This window comes from Choloepus didactylus, chromosome 1 (genome assembly GCF_015220235.1).
Source record: "Choloepus didactylus isolate mChoDid1 chromosome 1, mChoDid1.pri, whole genome shotgun sequence".
Taxonomy (NCBI): Eukaryota; Metazoa; Chordata; class Mammalia; order Pilosa; family Megalonychidae; genus Choloepus; species Choloepus didactylus.
This window is the reverse complement of record NC_051307.1, coordinates 51,959,769-51,972,638: the sequence shown is the minus strand read 5'-3', so window position 1 is coordinate 51,972,638 and position 12,870 is coordinate 51,959,769. Positions and strand designations below refer to the sequence as shown.

Sequence of the window (12,870 nt, the reverse complement as noted above, 5' to 3'; positions counted from 1 at the left end):
ATCCTCTTCTGAAATCAGGATTAGAAGAATCTCATATCTGGGAGTGTTTCTCACATCCAGTGTTGTATTACTGTGAAGCTTCCTTTTACACAATCCTATAGATGTTTGTTTATCTGCCATGTTAGCCCCAGTGAGACTCCATGCTTAGATTCTGAAAATACACCTCCTTTAGGAACTACTTACATATTCTAGCAACTGTTTCCCACATAACAGTACCAAGGCTAGGCCTTAAGGCCTTCTAACCTCAGCCCCATTCTGTATCATAACCAACAGTCCTCCCTCCCTTCCAAAAATGTTAGTTCCTTATATTCTAGCTAAAGAACTAGCCCAGGCTTGCCTTTTCCTATAGGAATTGTTTTTCTAGGGGTCTTAATGCCCCTAATGGGAAGGCCCATTCAGAATCATTCTACTTGGTCTATTTGAAACTAAGAATTTCAAGGAGGAATATATAAGATATTTATTGTCCACTTCTCTTTGAGAAAACCCCTGATCTTCATGTACAAATGGATACACCTTTTTCTCAACAGATTTCCTGACCAGGGACATCTGAGGGTGGTAGCCTTGATGAACAAAGCTTCTGTCACCCCCTGATCTGCGGACCATGGCTGGATCTTAGCCCTACCTCAGTACAAATGCAGAGCCACTGAGATGTCTTTTCCCTGTTTCAGGGACTTGTTATCTCCGCCTGAAACAAGCCTGGCATCTTAAGTAATCTCTTCCATGGAGTCCCCATTTAAGCTCTACTTTGATATTCAGTTTACACATAAAAAAATATATCTGTTAGCAACCATCATTTTTGCCTCAGTTTCACAGTTTCTGAGTAAAGTAATTTGAGCATCTTCCCATTTCTGCCATTACTTCATTGATGGTCAAACACATGTTCACTGCAGCAATAAGATGAATGTAGTCACTAAGTAGTTTTGAAAACATATAAAAATCAGAAAAAGTAGTTCTTGATGTAATGGGTCTATCTTCTCAACTCAGCAAGCTGAGATAAAGCTCTAGATAAAGCAGTGTGATCCTCAGAATTACCTAAGATGGCAGCTGTGTTGGCTGAAAGTTCCTTTCTATGACCGACCAAGGCTTCAACACTGCCATGGCGTTTCCTAAGTTGCTGATCCAGGTTCTCAAATTGCTGCTGCTTTTCCTCAAACCGTGCATCCGATTCATTCATCTTGATCATCATTTTGTTGACAGCGTTGCAACCTTGTTCACCATCCTCAATATTCCTGCTCCGCTTAGAGCCTGTGTATTAACTGCTCTAGGCAGCTCAGAGCTTTCCAAGAATTGCCTTAAATCAGGATCCTGTAGTAAAGTTGGATGTTTTACAGTTGGTTGAAGATATCTTTCAAGAGCTGCTCTCTGTTTTTCTATAAATTCAGTAGATGATGAATCTTCTTTACCCACTTTCACCTTGGTCATGCCTACTACACTCTTTCCGTAGCTGGTGGCACAATATAACTGACACATAAATACTTGCTTGCTAAGTTGCTATGCAAGCCAAGAAAGTCACTGAATCTTCTTTTAACAGAAAATTCACTCTTACAGAACATGGAAAGGAAGTCTTTTTGTTACCCTAAATGCCATGTAAGCATTCATGCCATCACCAACTTTCTTTGGATCTGACACACCAATGTCTGTATCAAAAATCTCATTTGCTGCTTCTTCAAAGCTCTATCAAAGATTTCTGGAGCAGATATACTCCTTGATTCAATTATGGGAGTAATGAGTGTAGAAGGGGTGACAGTGGTAACTTCAGGGAAAAGCTCTGAAGACAGGATAGGTTCCCTTTCTGAACTGTCCAATGAAACTACTTCTGTGGCTTCTGCAAAAAGATCTCCTTTTGCAGCAAGCTACAAGTGAAATGAGAGCAAATACAGCGGCTTAAAATGAAATAAGAGAGTATGAGGCCAAAGTGCAACAAGGAGAAAGAGATTTTGAACAGATCTCTAAAATGATTTGAAAAGAAGTGGGAAGATTTGAGAAAGAATGAGTGAAGGATTTTAAAACTGTTATTATCAAGTACTTAGAATCATTAGTACCAACACAACAGCTGATAAAGCACTGGAAGGCATTTCCACCTGAAGCAAAAGCCATTGCCTCTCTCCCCTATGTGGGACCTGACTCCCAGGAGGGTAAATCTCCCTGGCAATGCAGGACATGACTCCCCGGGATGAATCTGGACCTGGCATTGTAGGATTGAGAATATCTTTTTGACCAAAAGGGGGATGCAAAATGAAAAGAAATAAAGCTTCAGTGGCTGACAGATTTCAAATGGAGTTGAGAGGTCACTCTGGTGGACATTCTTATGCACTATATAGGTAACATAGCTGGGAGCAAATACCTGAAACTACCAAACTTCAACCCAGTAGACTTGACTCTTGAAGACAATTGTATAACAATGTAGCTTACAAGGGGTGACAGTGTGATTGTGAAAACCTTGTGGATCACACTCCCTTTATCCAGTGTATGGATGGATGAGTAGAAAAATGGGGACAAAGCCCAAATGAAAAATATGGTGGGATGGGGAGTGCTTTGGGTGTTTTATTTTTATTTTTATTTTTTATTCTTATTCTGATTCTTTCTGGTGTAAGGAAAATGTTCAAAAATAGATTGGGGTGATAAATACACAACTATAAGATGTTACTGTGAACAGTTGATTGTACACCATGGATGACTGTATGGTATGTGAATAAATCTCAATAAAACTGAATTAAAACAAACAAACAAACAAAGTGGCTTATACAAATCTCAATAAAACTGAATTAAAACAAACAAACAAAAAAGTGGCTTATACAAATCCCACCCCAAACAAGATGACAGTGTGAGATCTCCAGGGCTCCATCCACCCACAGAAGCTTTGAACAACCAGCAAGACCTGTGCTTGTTCATTAGGTTGGAACCTATTGATTGAGTGTTTCCATGGAGATGTGACTCAATCAACTGTGGGCAAGACCTTTGACTGGATAATTTCCATGGAGGTGTTACCCCACCCATTTGGGGTGGGTCTTAATTAAATCACTGGAGTCCTATAAAAGAGTTCACAGATAGAAGAAACTCAAGAGCACCTAGAGACAAGAGAGACATTTTGGAGACAGCCATTGAAAGCAGACTTTTGCTGACACTTTGCTCTGGAGAAGCTAAGAGAGGACAAAACACCCCAAGAGCAACATTTTGAAGAATGCAAGGAGCTTAGAGAGGAGCTGGAACAGCAGAGGCCAGCCACGTGCCTTCCCAGCTAACAGAGATTTTCCAGACGCCACTGGCCTTCCTTTGGTGAAGATATACTTGTGTTGATGCCTTAATTTGGACATTTTCATGGCCTTCAGGCTGTAAATTTGTAACCAAATAAACTCCCTATATAAAAGCCAAAAAAAAAAAAAAAAAACCAAGCCATTGCCTAGCAAAAAGATCTTGGATGATTGTTCTAGTTATGCTGAATTCCACAATGAAATCATTTAAAACCATCTAAATAAACCACCATATATACATATACATATTTTTTTAAAAGAATATATTCATGAGCTAAAACTTCCTATCATCTAAGCTCCTTGACAGAAATGAATTAAATGTAAGTGGGAAGAGACATTAATTCTTAATAGCTCAACATGTGAAAGGAATAAAAATATTTATGTGGATCCTTTGCCTCTTAAGAACATTATTAGACAGTAGGTTCTAAACCTACACCATTTTCTTTTCCTGATGCAAATCTCTTCACTTATTTTTCTTCTATTTGTTAATTATGTCATTATGTTCCCTTTGTGCCTTAACTCTGAGTCATATTTTAGATGTATTAATCTACCTTGCTTCCTCTTGTATAGAGCATTGCCAGTTAACAAAAAATAACTCTATAGCCTCAAACATAACTTTTCTAAATTGTGTTGTTGTCCTTAATGATGCTAATAAATGATATAAAGAAGGGGTTAGCATGTAGTTTAAAGCCCTAGCTACCAGATCCTTTTGATGAGCTACAAGCATTTATTGACGTAATCTAAAGTTCCTTTTGGCTAATTCTTTTGTCTCTTAACATAGCAAATATTTGATTTCTTTCAGTACTACTACTTTCGCAGTTCCAGCCAATTGTCTGCATTAACAATTTAGCCTAAATAGAATTGCTTACATTTTCCAAAATGAAAATTATTTTACTTTATTTTCAAAATACATTTTTCTAATCTTCTAATTTATCTGTATATTCTTTTCCTTATAAATATTACTACCACCTATCTCATTTATAGCAATGAAGAATCATTAACAATTTTGAAAGAATGTTTTCATAATCCCTTTCACAAATTAATATTCTAAAAATATACTAACGAATTTTAGTTTCAATAAAATATTTTACAGTTTGAAATGAAATCCTACAAAACACAATTTAATATTTAATATACCAGTTATAATATATGACTACCTAGCATTAAGTTGAATGATGAAAAACACTACTGAGGATCTTACTAAATATCTGCATGACTTGATCTTGGCATGCTTAAAAGAGAAAAAATACTCTCCGGAAAATCAGAAGTGACAATCTGTATTATAAAGCAACAGCAACAAAACTGAATGCTTAGGAACTTTTTATTTACACAACAAAATGTTAGAATCTCTCATTGCCATCAGCCTAACAATGGCAGGAAATGCCGTCACAGGTTTCGGGGCAATAATTAAAGTAGTCTCAAATACAACCTTTTTTCTTTTTTTCCCTATTTTCTTTGAACTAAGTGGGTTTGCACAATGTCTTTTGTACTCTTCAACCAGTATTAATTTACAGGACTAAGGGGGGAAGGCCTGGAGTGTGAACTTGAAGAAGACTCAAATAATTCAAACCCTACAGAAAGAAAAGTTTATCTGTCAATTTGAAAAGAAAAAAAAAAACTTTTAAGACATTGTGATATGAAGCAGAATTATCACTACTATTAATTGCACAGGCATATTAAAAGGACCCCAGAAAGTGACCTCCTCTAAACAGAGAATGCATGCAGAAAATATGACTTAATCTTCTATTCTGCACTTAGATAAATGTCAAGTGTATCTATCACCTCAATTAACCATAGGAGAAAAAGCTGTCAAAATCTAATTCTTTTTCGACAAGGCGTTTATTCTAAAACCAGCAGAGGGAGAAAAAAGCAGTTGCATTAGAAAGAGATGGGTGTCACAGGAGTCTGAACCACATGGGGAGCTTTCCATGTGCAAAATGCTGATTAGAACCATAGTATATCTAGGCTAAGGTGTTCAAGGTTTGTTGACTGAGGTATAGTAAAACTAGGGCTTTGTGGTCTGGTTGACTTTGGAGTTGAGATTGTCAACAAAAAGGATGTTTTTCATTTCTAGCAATGCCAGACAAAATGTGAAAGAACTGATAAAACGAATGCCCTTTACTTTAAGATATAGTGTAGGCAGCTGCAAAGATGAAGCCAAGTGATTTATTTTAAGCATTTGTTTTCCTTTGTTATCGTGACAAAAATAAATTATGGAGCAGACTTTGGTACAATTAATACTAACACAGTTAAACAAAGTCAACATATGGTCAGTCATTCATTCAATCACATAACAAATATTTATTGTGCCTTTCTAGAAATGTGCTATATGCATTAGGATGCACAGAAAAATTATAAATCACAGATCATTCCTTCCAGAAGCCTATCAGCAGTAAGGAAATCATGATAGACATGTTACTGTAATATAAATTTTAAAATTACATCATGGTTATTAAGAGATACCAATGTAATGAATTGACAGTTTAGAGGTGTGCTGTCCAGTATAGCAGCCATTAACTGTATGTTACTATTAAAATTTAAATTAATTAAAATTAAATAAACTAAAACTTTAATTCTGCAGTCTCACTAGCCATATTTCAAATACTCAGTAGTCTTATGTGGCTAGTGTTTACTGAACAGTGCATTTCCATCATTGTGAGGAGTTCTATTGGACATCCTTCATTTAGAATATAAAAAGACTACATCAAGCTGCAGGAATTTATTTAAAAAGTTGAACTGAATCATTATTAATGGAGAGAATGGATAGAATTTTGACATGTTCAAATGTCTAGAAGAATGGGTTTTAAAGAGAATAAAATAGCATGAATAAAAATTAAGAATCCACAAGAAGTTGGGGTTTGTAAGGAGAGGGATTTCATTTATTCATTTATTTACTTTTACTGATAGAAGAATAAAGTGTAGAGGTGGGAAATAAAGTTACATGTTTAAGCTGGGATTGCATCATTAATGAATCTGAATGGCAAAAAAATTTGAATGACAGCATAATGATTTTAACATTAATCTGTAGAAAGTATGTCCTGAAGTGTGGTGTGCAAAACAACTTTGTGGTGTGCTGATAACAGTTTTATTTTAATAGCTTTATATGTATTTTATGGGTATTCAAAAATTATATGACTAGCATATAAAATCTGTTATAGAAGTGATATTATTGCTTAGGACAATTATTTTAAATTAAAAATGAGTGAATTGAATCAGATTCACACATTGTCACTGTGTAGACAATGAAGAATCTTTTCAGGTTTTGTGGCTAAGTCCATGAACAGCATGATGGTTAAAATCATCAAATATCAGTTTTAACACTTGCTGACTGTGTGACGTTGGGCGTATTATGTATCTTTTCTGTGCTTCAGTTTCCTCGTCTATAAATGGGGATATTAAGAGTACCTGCATTTCAGGACTTTTGTGAGTACTATTATAAAGTGCTTAAAGGAGTGCCTACCATGTAGTAAAGCAATCTAACAAGGTTTTGTTGTTATTACTATTATATTTGCAATATGTGACATTATCAGATCTGTGCTTTAGGAAAATTGATCTAGCAATTAATGAATGTAACATGGATAAAGGAAAGTTGCAATCTAAGAACAAAAAAAAAAAAACAACAGCTGGAATGTAAATAAAAATCATTCCAAGATAATACTATGCTTGAACAGGGTAAATGGCAATAGGAATGTAGAGAAGGAGACAAGCATTATAACAAAGCTGAAAAATAGGATTTAACAAAAAATTTAATATGGTGATGAAGGAGAGATAGAGAGCAATGGAAATACCAGAACTTCCAAGTCTGAGGTGAGAAACTCCAACACATAGTGAGAAACAGACATTTGGGAGGAATGATGTTGGGTTTCAATTCAGAAATGTTGACTTTGAGGCTAGGACAAGAACTTCAGGTTGAGGTATCCAAAAACCAGTGGAAATAAGGTTAAGGAACTCTACGTTTTAAGTCAAATTGCAGGTTTATAAATCATCAACATATTAGTAATCATTAAGGCAGTGATATTAAATGATTCCTAAGGAATACTTTCTTTTTGTAGGTAAAATAAGGAAACTGAACCAATTATTGAGATTGAAATAGAGAATTCAGAGGTGTGGATGAAAACTCAGAAGGATACCACTATATCCTAGAAGCCAAAGTACAAAAGAGTTACAAAAATCACAAGTATTAAATGTGCAGAGTGGTTAAAGAGGATGAGAAATGAGAGACTGGGTTTAGTATCTAGTAATTATTGGTAACCTTAGAATAAAAAGCTTAGAGTGGACAGGCCAGAAACCACTACTCAAGCTTGTCTTGAAAGTCAAATGTTGGGGCTCTTTTAATAAGTTTAGCCTCAAAAAGAATGAGGGAAAGTATATTAAATTGAGAAAATGGCTTTTTATTGTTTTGCTTTGAACATGTTTGTAGACTGAAAGAAGCAGAGAACATAAAGGGTGTCTGAAAACTAAAACAGATAGACTATAATTCAGAGCTAGATTCTGAAGCTAGTTAAATGGGAGAAGATCAAGGAAAAACCAGGAGAGCTCAGCCCTTAGAGAGGGAAGGAGAAATTATTTATTTTAGAGGTAAGGAAAGATGAAGAAAATAGGTGATGATCTATAGAAAGTTAAAGATTAAAATTAAGCATTTTAGGTAACTAAGATCAAATGTCCTCAGTATTCATTCATGTATTCAATAAATTCCTGCTGAACATCAACGATTTGGCAGACTGATACTGTTCTAGGAGCTGGTGATAAAGAAATAAACAAGAAGGGCAGGAACCTGAATTCACAGAGTTAGTACATTCTAGAGTGTGGAGAAACAATGAACAAATAAGTTTGAGGTCAAAGATCTTGGCACACACCAATATTTAGAAATAGGAGAGAGTAGGAAAAAAAGAGAAAATAAAGTGGCAATTAATTAAAAAGTAATTTTTAACAATGAAATGGAAATTTTAAATATTATTATAGAGAAAATTAAATCAAAAAATGGCATAGAGGTAGATTGTTGTCAGACATGGAGGGCTCTGTGAGTTAGCATAATACAAGATGAGATCTGAATGTGATTGAGCCTATTGTGTGGAAACCAATGGAAAGAGCTTTCCAGAAAGGAAGAGCAAGTGTGAAGGTCCAAAATGAGAAACAGGATGAATAGGAAATGGACAAGATGGCAATTTCATAGTCAAAGAAAAGGCATGTAGACCTGGGAGAATCTGGGTGTCAAGATTGAAATTTTAAGTGTTTGTGGAATAAAAAAAAAAAAATGCAGAAAAGATATAGAGAAATGAAGAATATAGAGATATAGAGTAATTTCATTTATTGTCTTCTCTCATTCACATATGCTTCTATATACTTGTGGATCTTAGCAACCTCTTCTCCTCCAGCTGCACTCAAAGTCTAGGTGATCTCATTCAGTCCCTTGGTAAAATTTTTCTATATGTTGATGACTTCCAAATCCATATCTTTAGTCTGGACCTCTCCACTAAGCACGAGACCATTACTGAATATCTCAGAAGCATCTCTAACTCAACATACACAAACTAGACTTCTTGATATCCCCTTTACTCCAAATACACTTCATTCAATTTTCCCCAATGTTATTAATAACTCTCTCATCTACTTAATTGCTCCAAAACTAAAGAGGCATATTGATTCTTCTTTTCTCTTATGCCACATTTATCAAAACTTGGTAAGTCCTATCAATGCTTGCTCCAAAATATATCCCCAATTAAAACAGTCTAACCAAATCTACTGCTATGATCATAATTTAATTCACTATCAATTTGATAGTATTATTTTAACAGACTAGTAGCCAGTTTCACTGCTTCAATCCACCGCTATTCTATAATCCATTCTCCACTGAGTGGCCTAAGTAATCTTCCTATATAAACATTTATATAGTAGCCATATAGACCTGTCTTTCTTCCTCCATACTTTTTCACCAGGCTTATGGGGGTCTCCTGCACACATATTTACTTTATTGGTTAGCCAGGATTTTGGACAGCATTTATACTCAGATTTTGGATTTTAGTCTCTTTGTGGTACTCCAGCTTCTAGAATTTTCCCTTAAATATCTAGCTGAGATTTTGCAAGAAAGACACAAATTTGCAATTCATACTGGATGTAGCAGCAATTTTTCAGGAGTAAATTCCTCTCACATTTCTGCTTGCCTTTGGTCATTTTCAAATTATTGTTTTTCATTATTTTACCAATTTTGTAATTGTTTTCTGCAGGAAGAATTGCCTGAATTTGACACGCCCCCCCCCCCCCCATCACTAGTGCTCAATTTAAGACATAAATCATATCACCCTCTTATGGTTTAAAAATAAAATATTTTTTCCTTTTGTGATGGTTTGAAGCTATATGTACCCCAGAAACATAGGTTCTTAAATCTAACCCAATCCTGTGGGTGTGAACCCATTGCAAGGAGAACCTTTAGATGTTAAATTGTGCTCAGCCCAATCAGGATGGGTTTTAATCCTATTGCTGGAGTCCTTTATAAGAAGAATGAAATTCAGATGGAGCAAGAGAAAGCCAGAGCATCAATGGAACCTGGAGAAACCAGGAGAAACCTGGAGAAACCAGGAGATATCACCATGAGCCTTGCCATGTGACAAGCTAAGAACCAAGTATCACCAACAGCCAGCCCCAGAACACTACAGTCTGTGGGGTGAAAGCATTGCCTTGATGATATTTTGGTTTGGACTTTTTCCTAACCTCAAAACCATAAGGGACTAAATTCCCATTGTTTAACCCAACCTATTTCTTGGTATTTGCCTGAGCCTCCAAGGAAAACTAAAACACCTTCAATATGATATTCAATATAAAAAATCAGCATAATATTCTATAAGACTCTGCATAATCTGACCTCTGCCCTCATTTCTCTCCACTCTCCCTTTTGTTTACTGTGCGATAGACAGAGTGGCTATATCAGACAATATTGGTTGTCTAACCAAAAATTTGCCCCATCCTCCCCCTCTTAAAATTAATTATGATTTTTCCAGGTCTGTCTTTCTTTCATGTAAGCTATGTGTCTCAGAAATGTGGGGAGTGTGAGGTTGTCTTCTCCCAGACAAATCTAGAGGTGGGCCTGTTTTGCTTAATGGTAGTTTTATTTCCCTCACCAGTTATTAGATCAGGATTCAGCATTTGAAAGATGTTGGCAACATGTAAGGATAGGTTTACAGAGCTTCTGAGAAAGTTCCTGCCACTAAGAGAAATTCAGGAATTGACAATACCCTTGCCTTCTGAACTTGAACGAGGAAGCTCTGATGACTTCTGGCATCCATTCTACAGCCACAAAAGTGAACTGACCCTCAAGTGGTACGGATCAAAGATTAATGAAAGCACATTAAGGAGGAACATGGAAAGATATTCTTGATGACCAGATAAAACAACTCTGAAACTACCTGACATTTAAACTTCTTTTTATGTGAGCCAAAACATGTCCTCATTGTTTAAACCTATTAAAATGGTTTATTTTCTCTTTCTTGTGAAGGAAAGATACTGGCCTTCTTTCCATTCTGCAAGAATGCCAAGTTTGTTCCAGCATTGAGTCCTTTTCAATTATTAGTCAATCTTCTTAAGGTCTCTTCCCTCATATTTTAATTTGCCTGCCTCCTTCTCATCATATGGATTCCAATTCAAACACAACCTCTTCAGATAATCTTTTTTTTTCTAACTAAAGTAACCTCTCAGATACTCCCTAGCCAACTGCCCAATTTTATTTCTCCTTTGAACTGAACATTACTTGATATTATCTTATTCACTTACACTTTTCTTTTTACTGTCTCTTTTCCAGTAAGAATGTAAATTCCCCCAGGGCAAACATGGCCTTGTTCACTGCTATATCCTCAGTGCCTAGAAGAGGGCCTGGTAGTTAGTAGGCCCTCAACAAAGATATATTACCAGAAAAATAGCAAAAATGTCTCCATTTGGCTAGAAAAAGTCTTGATGGAAATCCTCCAAATTAATATTATAAAACTACTTTACTTAAGAAAGAAAATGTCAATCATATCATCTGAAGTCCATATTGTTTAGCTCATAGTTTTCTGCTCTGCTAATTCCTTGGAGAATTGTACTCTCCAAAATATTTGTATATGAATTTTCTCAACAGAACAGTCTCTTCAACTCGAAAAAATAGGTTTAAAGGTCATTTTTCCATCACTCAAATTCCTGGAAACAAATCTGTTTACTTGGAAGAAGAACCAAATACTATCATCTTGCTATTAGTCATTTTATTAAATGCTATCCAAATGAGATTTATTCAACCTTCCTTTCCACACTAACTTCAGATCATATGCAGAGAAAACAAAACAAATAATTTAGATAGTACACAAATTCTTCATTTCTTTAATGTTCAGTAGCATCAGATAAATTATTCCTATGTGATGGAAAGTGTGCATCTTATTGATATAAAGGATTTGTATTATCCTTTTCAGAAGTAGTGATCTGTTTTGCAAAACACCGTCTGCAGCAAAGGTGTAGGCCAACTTTGAGGGCACAGATTACTGACTGTTAAGGGAATGTTAAGCATGAAATACGGAATCCCCTTAGAACTTTACTGCTCTTTCTTCTTATTTCTAAAACTTTTTTAAATTCTTTTATCTTCATTACAAATGCTACAGGGCAATACTGCATGGAAAATAAAACTCACAATGTGCTAAATTGCTAGGTTCAAACACTATCTTCTGTGCATCCTTTATCCATTCCCTACCCTCTGCTCCTATGGTACTTCCTGAACCTCAACTTTAAATATCTAGGGCTCCGCATTCATTCTTAAAACTTGCTCTAAGCACGTCTTTCACAAATGAAGGCTCAGTTTCCCCAGTTACTATTTGACTCCTCTTTTTATCTTGTTTTACTTTTTTATTCCTTCCTATAAATTAAGAAACTCCTCTTGATGAGAAACAAGGGTGCAGTTTCATATACAAACTAAGTTTCAGAAAAGAATGCTTTGACTTTAATGTTTTAAGGATGTCCCTATGCAAGAAACATTCCCTTGTCCCCTGCAATGCCTACAGAATTCTCCCTTACTATTCCCCTCATTCTCCCTTCAATATAACCACTGCCTATTTCTTTCTTAATCCTAGAAAATAGTGATCACTTTAACACTCTGATTAAAATTAGCCAGTATGTATCCATTCTCTATCAAAATATAAACATGATGGGCACAGAATTACAACTAGAGGAAATAAAGAATTTTGTTTTCAACTTCAAGACTCATTTACAAACCAAACTTTAGGACTTCCTGACATGAAAACTTCAAATCTTTTAGAAAAAATAAATTTCCCCTTCCTAATTTGCCTTATAGGTTGATTTTATGCCTTCAGGGCATAAAACTCATTGGGTTTTCAGTCTACACACTCTGGAATATGATGACAACATGATACCCACATGCAACTGTGACTTAGCCATTACCTAAACCGGCTGGACTGGAATGCCAAAGATGTCTTGTCACCAATACACCCTGGAGCATTTTCATCATAGAACTAGCTACAAATGAAAATCCACAGCCTGGCACAACTCTTTGGGACCTCAAAGTGCTGTGGTTTAAAAGCCTTCATCGAGAACTAAATGCTACAGAATAGGAAACACACACTAAAAAAAATGTGGGAAAGAGAATACT

General features: G+C 35.6%; 1 pseudogene; it reads right to left on the bottom strand.

Moving 5' to 3' along the window:
- Positions 1-752: 752 nt before the first annotated feature.
- The window catches only part of LOC119509265, a 151,075-nt pseudogene continuing 138,957 nt past the window's right edge, over positions 753-12,870 (bottom strand).